The sequence below is a fragment of the Vespa velutina genome, chromosome 6 (genome assembly GCF_912470025.1).
Source record: "Vespa velutina chromosome 6, iVesVel2.1, whole genome shotgun sequence".
NCBI lineage: Eukaryota > Metazoa > Arthropoda > Insecta > Hymenoptera > Vespidae > Vespa > Vespa velutina.
The window spans coordinates 467,896-475,000 of NC_062193.1; positions in this window are offsets into that span (position 1 = coordinate 467,896).

Consider the following 7,105-nt stretch of genomic DNA (forward strand, 5'->3'; position numbering starts at 1 on the left):
CAGACAGTCTCCCGTTACATGGCCAATCTACGTTTCTCCGTACGCGTTACCTGCAAGCAACGAAGAAACGAGAAAGAGAAAGATAGAGATAGAGAGAGAGAGAGAGAGAGAGAGGAGAGCGAAGGAACGCAAGACATCTGCCAAAATCTCGAGACGGTTCTTTTTTGAGTTTCGTGAGTCAACAATCACATTTGCCGCGTCTAACTTATTCCTAATATTCTTCTATTTGACGTTATTCGAAAGTAGAGGAATTCTTGTCTTGCAGTATAAAAAAAAGAAAAGAAAAAAAATTAAATAAATAGAACAAATAATTGATCCGTGTATATACGCGTATGTATATATATATATATATACATCTGTGTATATATGTATGTACTTACGACAATGGTAATGCAATGTTTTATCTTTTTATAAAAATATAGAATGACATAAAGATATTTCAAAGATTACACCGATTAATTCCCATATGTTATATCATAAACAACGTATTAAAGTTCACGTTGTAATGCGTTTATTAATGTCTAGTAAACAAGATAGAAAAAGACAGAAATACAAACAGAGAGAGAGAGAGAGAGAGAGAGAAAGAAAAACGAGACAGATAGAGAGAGACAGAGGAAGAGAGAAAGAGATAAACATGTTTAAGGTCATAAGGAAGAAATTTAGTTGAAAAAGGTTTCCATTATCAACATAATGGATATTTATGTATATAACTATATATTTACGTATATAAGATTGTTTACGTTGCACGTCAAATAATGCGTAATTACGCGTAATTACTCTTCACTCTGCATATCGATCGGCGGCGCTTTTATTTTTCAAGACTTTTAAAAGACTTACGATCGTCTTTGTGGCATCTATCAACATTATCGTTATTGATCGATAAAACTATAATATGTTCGTCCTTGAAAATACTAAGATTGTCGAAGGTTGATCTTCGTTAACGAAACGACACGAATTTTTCTTAAATTAATCCACGAAAGCGTAATCATTATAATCGTAACAATGTTAATTTAATAATACCGTATATAAGAAGGGGAAGTATTGTAATGATTTATTATTAGATCGTTATATAATTTCTATTCGTATTAATTCGAATATCGTGCTAATTCATTCAAATTTCTATTAACTATTAAAATCTCGATTAAATATATCGTGAGTTTCATTATTATTGCGTATCATTGAAATTTCTATTATTTACATATAAATAAACAAAGGAAATCTTATAATGAAATAAATCATTCGTAAAGTTTATTTAATTATTTCGTACAAATGATAAAATGAAAATATTTTTCATCATTGATAATATTTTCTTTTAATTTCCTTCTATTGAAATATTTTTTATCGTTCTTTCGCTTCCGTAATTAAGTACTTCTTATTGAAACATTTATTCGTACATATCTTACGTGAGACTCTCTCTTTCTCTTTCCCACTTTATCTATCTCTTTCTCTCTTTTAAATTCCCATAGAATCGATGAAATTATCCGTTGATAGGAACATAGCACTATGAGGTAATCGACCGGCCGATACCTCGAGGAAGCCCTTTATTATTAACTAACCACATTTTGCATAACATTTTCGTGGCCGCTTCAGGTCGATGACTTCACTGAGCTCTCTCAAATACTCGTTCGTTGCATACTCACCAAAAAGGAAAAGGAAAGAGAGACGAACTTTCTCAATGTTTCATCGAGTAGCTCCACGATGGAAGAGAATCCAATCGAGGTAAGCAGCTACTGGAAAATCTAAAGAGATTAGAATTTAAGATAGGACCGATAGAATTCTTATTCGATAATGATTTTTTTTTTTATTTATTTATTTTTTCTCTTTTTTTTTTTTTACACGCACATATATATATGTCTCTTCAGTTTTTATTTATTCTTGCTTTGAATTCTTTTTTTTTTTTTTTTTGTTTTGTTCAGATCTTCAGATTCATCAGACAATAATTCTTTTCAAATTAAAATTGTATTATATTCGATGCAATTAAATAATTGAAATATAGGATCGTATATAATGATAGTTCATATGTATATATAATATTATATCAGTAAAAAGAATCGATTCAAGTTATATATTTTAAATAAATATAAACAATTACATTTAGAGATTAGATTTTTAGATTTAAATTAGATTTTTTTTATTATATATATATATATATATATATATATATATATATATATATATATGTCTCTTCAGTTTTTATTTATACTTACTTTAAATTCTTTTTTTTTTGTTTTGCTCAGATCTTTAGATTCATCAGACAATAATTCTTTCCAAATTAGAATTGTATTATATTCGATGCAATTAAATAATTGAAATATAGGATCGTCTACAGTGCTATTCCATATGTATAGATAATATTATGTATTTATAATAAATATATTTATAGTAATATATATTATATCAGCAAAAGGAATCGATTCAAATTATATATTTTTAATAAATATAAACAATTACGTTTAGAGATTAGATTTTTAGATTTAAATTAGATTTTTTTTATTATATATATATATATATATATATATATATATATATATATAACATTCTGAAAGTCGATTAGCACGAACTAAGAAGACTTCTTGGGCTTCGTTCCATTTAATCTGTCCACTATGGCAGAGAAAGAATAAGAGGAAGAAAAGAAGAACTAACGAACTGGTTCACTGTCAAGCAACTTGCTTCTGACGGGAACAAATCGCCTTCCTGAATGTCGGCGACCGAGAAAACTGAACTCGATTCTATACCGGGAATATAACATGGAAAAGGGAAACGAGATTTCTTATGAAAGTGGAAGCGAATTCTTCGAGAAAAAGATTAAGAAAGGAAAGGAAAGGAAAGGAAAGAAAAGTAAACGAAAGGAAAGGACCCCTTTTTTTGAAGACTTTTTGATCATTTATTTAAACTTTTAGAAAAAAAAAAAAAAAAAATAAAAAAAAATAAAAAAGCAAACACTTCGATCAATACCGTTCGAAGTCGAAGATAAATCTACGTCATATTTCGTAATGACTATAATTATATTAGAGAACTTTTATAAACAAAGTAAATATCGAAGTTTATACGATATTGTACATCGTTATATGAATATATAATAGCACCGTAACAATTTTACCTATGTAATCAATAATTAATAATAATAATAATAATAATAATAATAATAATAATACGAAATCTTTATAACCCATACGAGTTATCTTTATATTAGATGTTTGAATAAATTATCGTCGATTTTTTTTATCTCGTATCTATCTATCGATTTTTTATTTTAAACAAGGAAGTGAAAGGTATTGTTCTTAAGTATTCGAAACACGTTTAAACTTTGTTATCATAATAATGAAAGTTTCTCAACTTCTCTTATTTATAATCGAATTGTTAATACATGACGTTTATACTGTATCTTTATTATCTATTTATCAATATTTCACTTTTACCGGAAATCAAAAGAAATAGATTTAAATCCTTAACGAAATGTAATTTATCAAGAAATCTCTTAATTATAGATTTTCCAATTAAAATTGAATACATTTATATACATATATATATATATATTTATATATACATATTTTAAATCGTTTATGTCTTATTAATTTGAGAGTACTTATAACAATCTCATTATAACAATCTCAATTCAGAATGAAATTCACCTATCTGGCAGTTAACCAAATTCTTCTAAAAATAGTACAAACAAATAACATCAATAAGAATTCATCTTGATAAAGTAGTATATTTTAATATAATAAAGATTGACGTAATCATCGGTTGGTATTATTGAAATTTTATGATTATCTATATTACAACAAGTGGAGAGACATCTGAAAAAACACATGTCTTATCTATCATTGAACGATTGAATGAGAGATTTATTATTAAAAAAAGAAAAAAAAAAAAAAAAAAGAAGAATTAAAAGTAATAAAATTATATTTTATATTCTTCCACTTATCTTAATCATTTTCATTAATATGTTTCTTTCATTAATATATTTATCAGTAAAATATATAAATATTATCATTCAAATATCCGATTATCATTTAAATATTATTAATTATTATTATTATTATTATTATTATTATTATTATTATTAATATTATTATCATTATTCTTATACATAAATATTTATATTCATTAATTATCATTTAAATATTATTAATTATTATTATTGTTATTATAATTATTGTTATTGTTATACGTAGATATTTACATAGAAAAACAAAAAAATTATATATAATACCTGTTCTACTTGTTCCATATGGTTAGTTATTATCGTACAACGAAATCAATGGAATCATACGAGATGCTTTTCGATTCTATACCAAAGAAAGGAATTTTGTATAAAGAGGTATCTCGAGAAGGAGCTGCTCCATCTTTCCCAACAATTTCGATGTCATTGGCTGTCACAATTGGAGGAGGTCAGGGCAACTTCTCTCTCTCTCTCTCTCTCTCTCTCTCTCTCGTTTTTTCTTCCTTCATCAGACTCGAGCAGAAAGAGTCATCGGGTCGTCGAGTTTTCCGTCGCATCAACTGACCTACCTGTTCCTTTCCCGGCGAGTTGTAAGTACCGCGAAGAGAAACAAAAAGAATAAAGAAAAAAGAAAAGAAATAAACGCAACGACGGATACCATTATTTATCCGTCCTTTTCTTTTATCTCACGTGAAACTTTTTGATCGATGCACGCACTTTTTCACCCATCGCAGAAGTTATCCTTCTTCCATCTTCGAGCAACGAATATCGATCCATTTCTATGGATCGTATCGATCGTTACTATTTTTAAATTCGTCGATCAACTATTTTCTATTTTTTTTTTTTTCTTTTTCCTTCTTTCTTTTTTTTTTCTCTTCCTTTCGTTGCTGGGATATCTAATGCGAAGGACTATTATTCAATTGTTGTATGTTTTGAATTCATCGATCGATTCAAATATTTTATTGATCTATATTTATGTGTACATGCGTGCGTGTATGTATAAATATAGTGTGTGTGTGTGTGTGTGTGTGTCTGTGTGTGTGCGTGGTTGATCTCACATTTCGCGTTTTATATCTTGAAATATTAATCCTTTCTGCAAGTAGGTTATTCGAGATTGTGGTTTTATGCGGTGGGAAAATAAGAGATAAGCTATCTTTTCTTTTGTCATCAAAGGAAATTTCTAACAATAAGTAGGAGAAAATTTATGCTAAAAAGAGATCGCATCTCTCTCTCTCTCTCTCTCTCTCTTTTCATTCAAAAACTGTTCGACTTTTCTTATGAAAAAATGATTTTTAATCAGGATTTAAACTGGATGACAATATGAGAAATTGTATTTATTTAACAATTGTAATGCAACTTTTTGTTTTCTTATCTGAAAATATTTTCTTTCTTCGTTGCTTATATATTAAATTTATATAATATTGTAATAATTATATATATATATATATATAATTATACGTAAGACGAATAAACATGTAATAAATTGATTTTAATGTTTCAAAAGTGTATATATATATATATATTATAAAATTTGTTGTTATATATTCGAAGATATAAATTATAAAAAATAAAAGACAAATATTTACAATACTAAAGATAAATATTTATTTTATAATTTCTATATAAATATATTGTTTATCAATGAGCACTTCTTTGATTGAATATATCGAATATTCAATTCGTCGAGTTCAAAATGATCGAGTGAGGTAACGTAACCCAAGAAGAGTCAAGAAGCGGGTTAAAAAGTCGACATACCGAAACGATCGTTCGTTGCTTCGGGCTACGGACGAAAGTGACTCAAGAGATTGTTTCGTTGTTAATTAAATGCGTTTTAAATGACGATACGATTCGAATAAATCCCACGAAAGAACGTTTCTTTTTGAACGGCGCCGATCTTACAATGATTTTCGAATTCTTCAAGCGATTTTTCTTCAAAATTAAGACGAAGAAAAGAAAATATATTTTGTTCTACATTATAAATCATAAAAGGAGACTTTAATGATTTGTCATACGTCGATAATATCATCTCCATTATTGTCTAACGTCATTATTGAAAATTGCTTTTTCAAATTTATTTTATCGAATGATATTTAATCGATTATATAAACAATCGTATATAAAAATTAATATTTATCTTTTTATTTTTTCATGATTTATATTTTCGAATACATAAAAACAAATTTTCAATATATATATATATATATACTTTTGAAATATTAAAAAGCAAATTATTAAATCTTTATTCGTCTTACGTATACGTATATAAAATAATTCAAACATTTATATATTTCTCCTGAGAACGATACAAGTTTTTCTCCTTGTTGATACGGTGAGTTCCATGAATGGAAAAATACTCGTGACAATATTTTGATTTTAACTTTCGCGATGTATCACGTATGTGATTGATCGAATGAATATTCGATTCGATTCGAAAAATGCAAAGGCATATGTATATATATATATACATATGCAATGTAAAATGTATTTACATATGTATGCACATTTCTTATTGAAACGTTTCAATCTTCTTTCAGAACGATACTATTTCGTATCTTTAATTATTTATAATATTTATACTCGATACATAATTAACTCGATATTTCTTATATACATACATACATATATATATACACATAATGTATTTCCAAGTTTCATAGCGAGGGTTAAGGTTATTTAAAATGTTACATGTAGATAGAGAGAGAGAGAGAGAGAGAGAGAGAGAGAGAGAGAGAGAAATAGGGAGAGAAACGACGACACGTCAGTTTGAAATTACCGACAAAGAAGAATCATTACGAACTTAAGAGAAACGTTTAATCGTCAAAGCAATCAAGACTCAGAAGCTTTAGCTCGTAAAACGTGTTGGTTAAGACTACCATCCTTTAAGAACGCGTTAATACATTTAATATTTACTTATTCCTATGTTGATTATTGTACGTATTCTATAGACATAATATGTTTCGTTATATAACGACGTTTCAACGTAGACTTTCGTATGTATATTTTATTTCTCACCTAACTTCTTCCTATTTTCTTATTCCTTTTTTTCTATTTTTCTTCTTTTTTATTATTATTATTATTATTATTATTATTATTATTATTATTATTATTATTATTTTTTTTCTTATTTTCTATTTTCTTCGTATTTTATTATTATTTCTT